At 46.3% G+C, this 11,853-nt stretch overlaps 1 long non-coding RNA gene across 1 annotated transcript in view; it reads right to left on the bottom strand.

Moving 5' to 3' along the window:
- Window positions 1-4,666: 4,666 nt before the first annotated feature.
- The window catches only part of LOC127931139 (uncharacterized), a 17,080-nt gene continuing 9,893 nt past the window's right edge, over window positions 4,667-11,853 (bottom strand). Inside the window, exon 2 of the long non-coding RNA XR_008139903.1 lies at window positions 4,667-4,852. This is a non-coding gene — a long non-coding RNA (uncharacterized LOC127931139). The remainder of the gene's footprint in view (window positions 4,853-11,853) is intronic.

Below are 11,853 nucleotides of genomic sequence, written 5' to 3'. Positions count from 1 at the left end.
TCTTTAGCCCTAGTATCTACAATACCTGTCTTTTCCACTCTCTTACTAGGCTTCACTTCTCATTCTGCTGTTCTGTTCATATGCCCCATCTTAGTCTCACTAGCCCAATACAGTCTCAGTCCTCACAAACTCACATAGGCCTTTGCTCAAACTCTTTACAATAATACCCTGTACCTAATGGCCCTAACATCACAACACCTGTACACAGGCTGGGGTAGGGTGGGGATATACTAAAAAAGAGTGCTGGAGGATTATTTCTCCTCAGGATGGTCCCAAAGCATCGCTCCTGTCATGACAAGGTCAGGTTACATGGTTGACCTCTGACCCAACAGTGAGGTGACTGAGGCTGGCTTCTAGAAGCTTCCAGAGGTGAGGATGTCTGAGGATCCTGTGGACCAGTTCAGTGTCTGTCATACTTACCCTATAGATAAACATAAACACGAACCCTATAAATAATCATAAGCCATGCGCGTGAAGAGCACTCTGGGCCTTAAAGCCATTTAACCCCAGACACCATCTCAGAAAAAGTGCAAAAAGAGGCACTTAGGCTGTGTTCACACAGGCAGCCCATTCTGATCTTTTGCCCTACACAGGCAGTCCTATTTAGGCAACCTTAGATGTCTGCAATTTCAGATTAAGTTCATTTTATTGGTCAATTGCACACAAGGTACAACCAAAATGTGATTGTCAATTTGAACCAAACCTCTCCGAAAGACACATGCATACACATTTTACATTTGAATTTACAAACACATACAGCTTTTGGAGAGAGGCGTGTGGAGCTGCCATTCTGGGCACTCTGGGAACTGTTGTTGTGGGGGGTTTAGTGCCTTGCTCAAGAGCAAAACAGCATGAAATGGCATCTAGGATTTTATACCAACAACCCTCCAATTACAAGCTCACTTCCCGACAGACCACGGATTCAAATTGGCAACCCTCCGGTTGCTGGCTTGCCTCTCCAAGTCTACCTGCCACCCCACAATGATCCTGAGTCACATTTTGGCGTGTTAGCAATAACGCATGTTAGGGTGTGCATTAAGAATTACCGCACACTTCTTACCTCATGTTAGAAGGCACTAAGGCACTATGGCCTAGACCAGGCCTGGGGAATTCTTTTCCATGGAGGACCACATTAGAATATATTTTTGCCATTACAAGCCAGAATCATTTAACAGGATTATACATTAGAAATCCCGTCCAGATTTGCTACTTATTTGAAATTTTCAACATGCATAGAAATAAACCACATCTATGTTCTCCTTTTGGAAGGTATTTTCATAATTAAACATGCAATGAACTACACAGAGGGAAAAGTACACTGTGCATTCAGCACCATGGACAGAACATAACAGGTATGCACAAAAACACAAGAAAGAGATAGAGCTCAACATTACATTTGAACTACATAATCAGTGTGAGGAGTGAAGTCTCTGAAAGGCATTGACTAGAGCAGTGAAGTCAGGTATAGTTTCTGATGTCGCTATGCGCAGGATTACTGAGAGGTGAGAGTCAGTAAGAGATAATCTGTGCCTTGACTTGTTATATTTCATCACTGAAAATGTTCACCTTCATAGGTTGACCCAAACAGTACAAACATCTTCTGAGCATGACGTCTAATCTTTTGAAAGTTTTGTTCATCGAGAGATGCTGTAACGAGTGCACTGAGAGTCGGGAAGCAAGTTCAGGAAGTGAGTGTTTTAATAAATTAAATAAACAATGAACACAAAACACAAACAACGCACAAACATGAAAACCTAGTCAATTATACCTGAGGAAAGAACCAAGGGGAGTGACAGATATAGGGAAGGTGAGGGAGTCCTGTTGAGTGTCATGTGTGGGATAATCAGCAGCCTGATAACCTAGAGGCTGGAGATGGAGTATACATGACAGTACCCCCTCCCCGACGCGTGGCTCCAGCCACAGGACGCAGTCAAAGGGGACGAACCCGGAGATCAGGAGTGGACTGGTCACCCCTGCTGATGTGCAAGAACCTGTCACGCCAGCAGAGGCATGTAAACCTGTCGAGTCAGCTGGGAGGCAGGAACCTGGCAGATCGGTTGAGGCAAGGGAGTCTGGCGATCCGGTGGAAGCAGGGGAGCCTGGCGATCCGGTGGAGGCATGAGAGCCTGTAGCAGTTCCCGGACCCAACGTCCTTACTCTGACACATAAAATTAAAAAAACTCCCTGATGCTTCCCTTCGTCAGTGACAATGTTTTGAATAGTTCTCCAATCACTGCATCAGACTGAAGATCAATAAGTTCAAGTTGCAGGTCAGTGGGAGTGTTATCCACATTGAAGGTGAAAGGAGAGGAAACCAACAGCATGTCATTTTCACTTTTACACTTTGAAATCCTCAAGACGCGAGAAAACTCAGCGTTCAAAGCACACAGCAGCGATGTATTCTTCTCCTGCTGGTCATCTGATAGGGAACAGACTAGTAGTGTCGGAAGGTGGGTGAGATTGTTGGCTTCTACTTGGCAGGTCAGGATGAGTAATTTTGACAAGGCTGTACATCTGATGTGCAAAAAGGCCCTTCCCTTGTAGTTTGGAATTCAGTTCATTCATGAGGTCCATGATGTCCACGGTGAAGGCAAAATCAGCCAACCATTCTTTATATTGCAGTTGAGGGAAATCCACATATTTTTCTTTCATTAGCAATCTACGACTTCAGGTTCCACACCCTTTAAGCACCTTCCCCAAACTCAGCCATCTCACGTTTATGTGGTAGGGGAGCTCTGCATGACCCAACTCTGTCTCTTCCAACAGTGAGACAAACTGCCTGTGGTTTAAAGAGTTTCCTCTTATGATGTTTACCAATTTAGTGACTGTATCCACAACATGGCTCATTTTCAGAACACATTTACAGAGGACCTCCTGATGAATAATGCAATGCAGGAAAATACTTCTTGTAATGAATTTCCTCCTCTTCCGAAGAGGAGAGGCGAAACGGATCAGAGGACCAATACACGGCGTGGTAATTGTCCATGGTACTTTTTAATACATTAAGGTACACATGAACAAACTAACAAAAACAAGAAATGTGAAAACTCAAAAACAGTCCTATCTGGTGCACACACAGAGACAGGAACAATCACCCACAAACACACAGTGAAACCCAGGCCACCTAAGTATGATTCTCAATCAGAGACAACTAATGACACCTGCCTCTGATTGAGAACCATACTAGGCCGAAACATAGAAATAACCACAACATAGAAAAACAAACATAGACTGCCCACCCAACTCACGCCCTGACCATACTAACTAAATACAAAAACACAGGAAATAAAGGTCAGAACGTGACAGTACCCCCAAAGGTGCGGACTCCGGCCGCAAAACCTTGACCTATAGGGGAGGGTCTGGGTGGGCGTCTGTCCGCGGTGGCGGTTCTGGCGCGGGACGCGGACCCCACTTCACCATTGTCTTAGTCCGCTTTATTGTCCGCCTCCGTGGCTTTCTCACCATGGCAGCCCCTCTCAATGACCCCACTGGACAGAGGGGCAGCTCGGGACAGAGGGGCAGAAGCTCTGGACAGAGGGGCAGGGGCTCTGGCGCCTCTGGGCTGAGGGGCTCTGGCGCCTCTGGGCTGAGGGGCTCCGGCAGCGGCGCCGGACAGGCGGGGACGCTCCGGCAGCGGCGCCGGACAGGCGGGAGGCTCCGGCAGCGGCGCCGGACAGGCGGGAGGCTCCGGCAGCGGCGCCCGGACAGGCGGGAGCACCTGCAGGGAGGAGACTGAGAGACAGCCTGGTGCGTGGGGCTGCCACAGGAACCACCAGGCTGGGAGACTTTCAGGAGGCTTGGTGTTAGGAGGAGCCTGAAAGACCGGGCTGTGAGGGAGCACTGGAGCTCTGGTGCGCAACCTTGGCACCACTTCCCCAGGCTGGACAACTACTCTAGCCCGGACCCTCCAGAGTGCAGGCACAGGTTGAACCGGGCTGTGGGTAAGCACGGGAGATCTAGTGCTTACTACACGCACCTCTCCCCTAGGCTCCACTCCCACAGTTGCCCGGTACGAGCGGAGCGCAGGCAGAGGACGCACTGCACCCTCCCAGCGCCCCGGAGACACAGCACGCAGAGCCGGCGCAGGATAACCTGGACCAAGACTGCGTACCGGCGACCAGACCCGCTGAGCAGGCACCATACGCCCTGGCTCAATGCCCACACTCGCATGGCACTCTCGGGGGGCTGCCCTATAGCGCACCGGGCTATGGACACGCACTGGCGACACCGTGCGCTTAACCGCATAACACGGTGCCTGACCAGTAATGCGCTGCTTATCATGAACACGAGGAGTGAGCTCAGGTCTGCTACCTGGCTTAGTACCACACCTCGTGTGCCCCCCCCAAAAAATTTTTTGGGGCTGCCTCTCGTACCTGTCGCACTGCCGTGCTGGCTCCTCATATTGCCGCCGCTCAGCTTTCGCTGCCTCCAGCTCTGCTTTGGGGCTGCGATTTTCCCCAGCCCGTGCCCAGGGTCCCTCTCCGTTCAGTATCTCCTCCCATGTCCAGGAGTCCTGTGATGGACTGTTGTTGATGCTGCTGCTGCTGTCGTCGCTGTCCTTTACCACGCCGCTTGGTCCGATTTTGGTGGGTGATTCTGTAATGAATTTCCTCCTCTTCTTCCGAAGAGGAGGCGAAACGGATCAGAGGACCAATACGCGGCGTGGTAATTGTCCATGGTACTTTTTAATACATTAAGGTACACATGAACAAACTAACAAAAACAAGAAATGTGAAAACTCAAAAACAGTCCTATCTGGTGCACACACAGAGACAGGAACAATCACCCACAAACACACAGTGAAACCCAGGCCACCTAAGTATGATTCTCAATCAGAGACAACTAATGACACCTGCCTCTGATTGAGAACCATACTAGGCCGAAACATAGAAATAACCACAACATAGAAAAACAAACATAGACTGCCCACCCAACTCACGCCCTGACCATACTAACTAAATACAAAAACACAGGAAATAAAGGTCAGAACGTGACACTTCTCTGATCTGGGTTCAGCTCAGCTGCTTGATCTTGCGTCCTTTTCCCCCAAAAAAATCCTGTCAAGTTTAAAAAATGTTTTTTTTTATTTATTTCACCTTTATTTAACCAGGTAGGCCAGTGGAGAACAAGTTCTCATTTACAACTGTGACCTGGCCATGATAAAGCAAACAGTGCAACACAAACAACAACACACACATGGAATAAACAAATGTACAGTCAATAACACAATAGAAAAAATGTATATTCAGTGTGTGCAAATGGGGTAAGATTAGGGAGGTAAGGCAATAAATTGGCTGTAGTGGTGAAGTAATTACAATTTAGCAATTAAATACCGGAGTGATAGATGTGCAGAAGATGAATGTGCAAGTAGAGATACTGGGGTGCAAAGGAGCAAAAAAATAAATAACATTATGAGGATGAGATGGTTGGATGGGCTATATACAGATGGGCTATGCACAGGTGCAATGATCTGTGAGCTGCTCTGACAGCTGATGTTTGAAGTTAGTGAGGGAGATATGAGTCTCCAGCTTCAGTGATTTTTGCAATTCTTTCCAGTCATTGGCAGCAGAGAACTGGAAGGAAAGGCTGCCAAAGGAGGAATTGGCTTTGGGGGTGACCAGTGAAATATACCTAATAGAGCACATGCTAAGGGTTGGTGCTGCTACCAGTGAGCTGAGATAAGGCGGGGCTTTACCTTGCAAAGTATTATAGATGACCTGGAGCCAGTGGGTTTGGCGACAAATATGTAGCGAGGGCCAGCCAACGAGAGCATACAGGTCGCAGTGGCAGGTAGTATATGGGGCTTTGATGACAAAACGGATGGCACTGTGATAGACTGCATCCAATTTGCTGAGTAGAGTGTTGTTTATCAGTGGTGACAGTGTTTCCTAGCCTCAGTGCAGTGGGCAGTTGGGAGGAGGTGCTCTTATTCTCCATGGACTTTACAGTGTCCCAGAACTTTTTGGAGTTTGTGCTACAGGATGCAAATTTCTGTTTGAAAAAGATAGCCTTTGCTTTCCTAACTGCCTGTGTATATTGGTTCCTAACTTCCCTGAAAAGTTGCATATCGTGGGGGCTAATCGATGCTAATGCAGTACACCACAGGATGTTTTTGTGCTGATCAAGGGCAGTTAGGTCTGGAATGAACCAAGGGCTATATCTGTTCCTAGTTCTACATTTTTTAATGGGGCATGCTTATTTAAGATGGTGAAGAAAGCACTTCTAAAGAATAACCAGGCATCCTCTACTGACTGAATGAGGTCAATATCCTTCCAGGATACCTGGGCCAGGTTGATTAGAAAGGCCTGCTTGCTGAAGTGTTTTAGGGAGCGTTTGACAGGTCATTTGACCGCAGACCCATTACAGACGCAGGCAATGAGGCAGTGATCGCTGAGATCCTGGTTGAAGACAGCAGAGGTGTATTTAGAGGGCAGGTTGGTCAGGATGATATCTATGTTTACAGATTTTTAGAGATATCCACAACTTAGGCCGTGTCACGTGCATCACTGCACTCATCCAGGGCCAAGGAGAAATAGGTGAAATCATTTACCTTGTTCCATATACTGTGCGATGTGTGACATCAAACAACTCTTTCTTGTCGAGGAAATGTATTGCTGCAGAGTCAATTAAACATTATTTCATGAATTTGCCTTCAGTGAATGACTTGCTATGTTTAGCAATCTTATGAGACAGTACATATCTAGCTCTCACGTTTCGGTCGTTTACTGAATGCAGTTTTGTTAAAAGTCCTCCTTTCGATGCACTTTCCCTCTGCTCAGAAGACATATTCCTATATTTCTCTGCATACTTCGACTGGAAGTGTCGGGACAAGTTGTAGTCTTTCAAGACAGTGATGCTCTCTTTGCATACTTAGCAAACAGCTTTCCCTGATAAATCAATAAAGAAATATGTCAATGTCCACTCTTGCTGGATCACCCTACATTCTTTGTCTACTTTCCTTTTCTTAGAAATCTTTGAAAAAGATTGTCAGTCACTGTCTGTCCCTGTGCAGTTGTTATTTATATGTGCCTTCAAAATAAATGTCCCACAAGCGGTGGAAGTTAAATCATTACACAAAGGTGACAATTCATTGGGCTTTTCATTTGAATAACAAATATGTTTTTCAAAACTTTACTATCACAAATTCTTTATGTGATCTGAGCATTATTCCGCGGGTTGTATTGAATTAGGTCGCAGGCTGCCTACGGCCTCCGGGCCTGCCTTTGTTCAGGCCTGGTCTAGACTATAAAAATAAAACTGCTAAATATCAGGACGGAATGCTAAGAAGTGCAGACACACACAAAATCCCTCGTAAATCTTGGTAATGTTGCCCCTCAGAAAATATTCTCCAAAATGACTCCAGAAGTGACTTGTTGACCTCTCCCGTGGTCAACACAGCCTATAGACTATACTCCACTATACTCAGACTGAGAGGAGGGAAAACTAACAAAAGGCAACACTTATGTCAGGCTTTATATCACAGAGCTGTAATTTTGACTGTCTCTAAAGCTGACTCAGTTGTATGGTTGATGTTTTTGTGAAATGCTGAACAGAGAAATGGTGTGTTGTTGGTATACAACATGATGTAGTTGGTACTGTACAGTATGCCTGCTCCTCCTCCCTCTGCTGGTGTGTTGTTGGTATACAACATGATGTAGTTAATACTGTACAGTATGCCTGCTCCTCCTCCCTCTGCTGGTGTGTTGTTGGTATACAACATGATGTAGTTGATACTGTACAGTATGCCTGCTCCTCCACCCTCTGCTGGTGTGTTGTTGGTATACAACATGATGTAGTTGATACTGTACAGTATGCCTGCTCCTCCTCCCTCTGCTGGTGTGTTGTTGGTATACAACATGATGTAGTTGATACTGTACAGTATGCCTGCTCCTCCTCCCTCTGCTGGTGTGTTGTTGGTATACAACATGATGTAGTTGATACTGTACAGTATGCCTGCTCCTCCACCCTCTGCTGGTGTGTTGTTGGTATACAACATGATGTAGTTAATACTGTACAGTATGCCTGCTCCTCCTCCCTCTGCTGGTGTGTTGTTGGTATACAACATGATGTAGTTGATACTGTACAGTATGCCTGCTCCTCCTCCCTCTGCTGGTGTGTTGTTGGTATACAACATGATGTAGTTGATACTGTACAGTATGCCTGCTCCCCCTCCCTCTGCTGGTGTGTTGTTGGTATACAACATGATGTAGTTGATACTGTACAGTATGCCTGCTCCTCCTCTCTCTGCTGGTGTGTTGTTGGTATACAACATGATGTAGTTGATACTGTACAGTATGCCTGCTCCTCCACCCTCTGCTGGTGTGTTGTTGGTATACAACATGATGTAGTTGATACTGCTCCTCCTCTCTTTGCTGGTGTGTTACAGTATGCCTGTAGTTGATACTGTACAGTATGCCTCCCCCTCTCTCTGCTGGTGTGTTGTTGGTACACAACATGATGTAGTTGGTACTGTACAGTATGCCTGCTCCTCCTCTCTCTGCTGGTGTGTTGTTGGTATACAACATGATGTAGTTGATACTGTACAGTATGCCTGCTCCCCCTCCCTCTGCTGGTGTGTTGTTGGTATACAACATGATGTAGTTGATACTGTACAGTATGCCTGCTCCCCCTCCCTCTGCTGGTGTGTTGTTGGTATACAACATGATGTAGTTGGTACTGTACAGTATGCCTGCTCCTCCTCTCTCTGCCAAAGGTGGAATAGTTTTCCCAGGTACTGTAGGGTATTCCCTCTGTGAAAGCCAGAGGTCATAGGTGAGATAACATTGGCTGCTCTTTTCAACCTCCCTCAATGGGGGTGTTTCAGTAGCAACAAGATGCTCATATCACATCATATCACAGTGGATAGAGCTTGTTTATTGTTGTCACTGCTGAATGCCTAGGAGGGAGAGAGAGAGTGAGATAGAGAGATTACATGTTTTTAGTAGGGTGATTTGTGGGTGAATCTGATACAGGTTCAATGGCCTGATCCCAGATCTGTTTTATGCTGTCTTGCCAACTCCTATGGTCCTTTCATGCCAAACATGACAATATGACAGCAACATTAGGAGTTGGCTATACATTACAAAATAAATCTGTGACCAGGCTACAGTTTCAGTATACATTGACATTCTGTCACCCCCTGATCTATTTCACCTGTCCCTGTGATTGTCTCCACCCCCTCCAGGTGTCACTTATTTTCCCCAGTGTATTTATCCCTGTGTTTCCTGTCTCTCTGTGCCAGTTCGTCTTGTATGTTTAGTCAAGTCAATTAGCGTGTTTTTCCCCGTAGTCCTTTTGCTATTCTCCTTTTTCCAGTCCTCCCGGTTTTGACCCTTGCCTGTTTCTGGAATCTGTACCTGCCTTTCTGACCACGAGCCTGTCTGCCACTCTGTACCTCCTGGATTCAATCTCTGGTTTTGACCTCTTACCTACCCCTTAGGATTATTAAACATTGTAAGGCTCCAACCATCTGCCCCCTGTGTCTGCATCTGGGTCTCACCTTGTGCCTTGATACATTCTAGATAATTTCCTAATTTGGCCTGAATTGAATGCCTGAATGGTGGAACAACATTTGAATTGTTTAGAATGGAATATCATTGTCATAAAACAGTGGTAAATTCTGTCAGTGTCTACATCCCAAATGGCACCCCATTCCCTATATGGTGCACTACTTTTGACCAGAGCCGGTCAAAAGTAGTGCACTTTATAGGGATTAGGTTGTAATTTGGGACACCCAGTGTTAGAGGCAGCTGACATGAATGCTCAATGCCCACAGTCCAGTCCATATCCAGTTTCATACCACTGCTCATATAACTTTTATGAAACTCATGCAGCCACAGAGACTTTAGAAAGGTCATCCTCTCCTCCACCACAGCCTAGAGATGTAATCTAATACAGTCACATATGGTTCAATGACAAAAGTGCAGTATCTTAATTTTGTTGGGGGCACTGTGTGTGTGTGTGTTTGTGTGGACATGTTTAATTATACTTTTGGGGACCAGAAGTCCCCACAAGAATAGTAAACCAACAAAAAAAATGTGTTGGTGCCCACAAGGTCAATGCTATTTTTAGGCTTAAGGTTAGAGTTAGTGTTAGGGTTAGAATTAGGTTTAGTGTTCGCGTTAGGAGCTAGGGTTAGGTTTTCAGGTTAGGGTAAGGGTACGGGTTAGGGTTAGGGGTTAGGGCAGATAGGATTTTGAAGGTTAATTGCATAAGACTGTGTGTGTATGTGTAAAATAACAATTTATTCCTTCCAAGGGTAAGGTGAGATGCAGTGTAACTGGCCCCTGTGTTGATACTATTTTCGGTCAGCCTATATGCAACCATCTTATATGCAACCAACATATAGCCTACAGACAGAAACTAAAACAGGAAACGCCCGTGCTCAGGTCTGTTCAACGCTGGTCCGACCAATCTCATTCCACTCTTCAAGATTGCTTCGATCACGTGGACTGGTATATGTTCCGGATAGCGTCGAACAACAACATTGATGTATATGCTGATTCTGTGAGCGAGTTTATTATCAAGTGCATCTGTGATGTTGTACCCACGGCGACAATTAAAACCTTCCCCAACCAGAAACCATGGATTGATGGCATCATTCGCACAAAACTGAAAGCACTGCTTTTAATCAGGGCAAGGCGACCGGAAACATGACCGAATACAAACAGTGTAGCTATTCCCTATACAAGGCAATAAAACAAGCTAAGCGTCAGTATAGAGACAAAGTAGAGTGGCAATTCAATGGCTCAGACACGAGAGGTATGTGGCAGGGTCTACAGTTAATCACGGACTACAAAAAGAAAACCAGCCCCGTCGCAAACCACGATGTCTTGCTCCCAGACAAACTAAACAACTTCTTTGCACACTTTGAGAACAATACAGTGCCACCGGCACGGCCCGTTACCAAAACCTGTGGACTCTCCTTCACCGTAGCCAACGTGAGTAAAACATTTAAACATGTTAATCCTCGCAAGGCTGCCGGCCGAGATGGCATCCCCAGCCGCGTCCTCAGAGCATGCGCAGACCAGCTGGCTGGTGTGTTTACGGACATATTCAATCAATCCCTATCCCAGTCTGCTGTCCCCACATGCTTCAAGAGGGCCACCATTGTTCCTGTTCCCAAGAAAGCTAAGGTAACTGAGCTAAACGACTATCGCCCCATAGCACTCACTTCCGTCATCATGAAGTGCTTTAAGAGATTAGTCAAGGATAATATCACATCCACCTTACCTGACACCCTAGACCCACTCCAATTTGCTTACCGCCCCAATAGGTCAACAGAAAACGCAATCGCAATCACACTGCACACTGCCCTAACCCATCTGGACAAGAGGAATACCTATGTAAGAATGCTGTTAATCGACTACAGCTCAGCGTTTAACACCATAGTACCCCCCCAAACTCGTCATTAAGCTTCGAGACCCTGGCTCTCAACCCCACCCTGTGCAACTGGGTCCTGGACTGGACGGGCCACCCCAGGTGGTGAGGGTAGGAAACATTTCCACCCCGCTGATCCTCAAAACTGGGGCCCCACAAGGGTGCGTTCTCAGCCCTCTCCTGTACTCCCTGTTCACCCAGGACTGCGTGGCCATGCACTCCTACAACTCAATCATCAAGTTTGCAGACGACACTACAGTGGCAGGCTTGATTACCATCAACGTCGAGATGGCCTACAGGGAGGAGGTGAGGGCCCTCGGAGTGTGGTGTCAGGAAAATAACCTCACTCTCAAAACAGCTTCTATCTCAAGGCCATCAGACTGTTGAACAGTCATCACTAACATTGAGTGGCTGCTGCCAACATACTGACTCAAATCTCTAGCCACTTTAATAATTAAAAATTGGTTGTAATAT

The sequence above is a fragment of the Oncorhynchus keta genome, chromosome 7, assembly GCF_023373465.1.
Source record: "Oncorhynchus keta strain PuntledgeMale-10-30-2019 chromosome 7, Oket_V2, whole genome shotgun sequence".
In the NCBI taxonomy this organism is placed as follows: Eukaryota; Metazoa; Chordata; class Actinopteri; order Salmoniformes; family Salmonidae; genus Oncorhynchus; species Oncorhynchus keta.
Note: the sequence above shows the minus strand (reverse complement) of the source record. Positions and strands in the feature narration are given on the sequence as shown.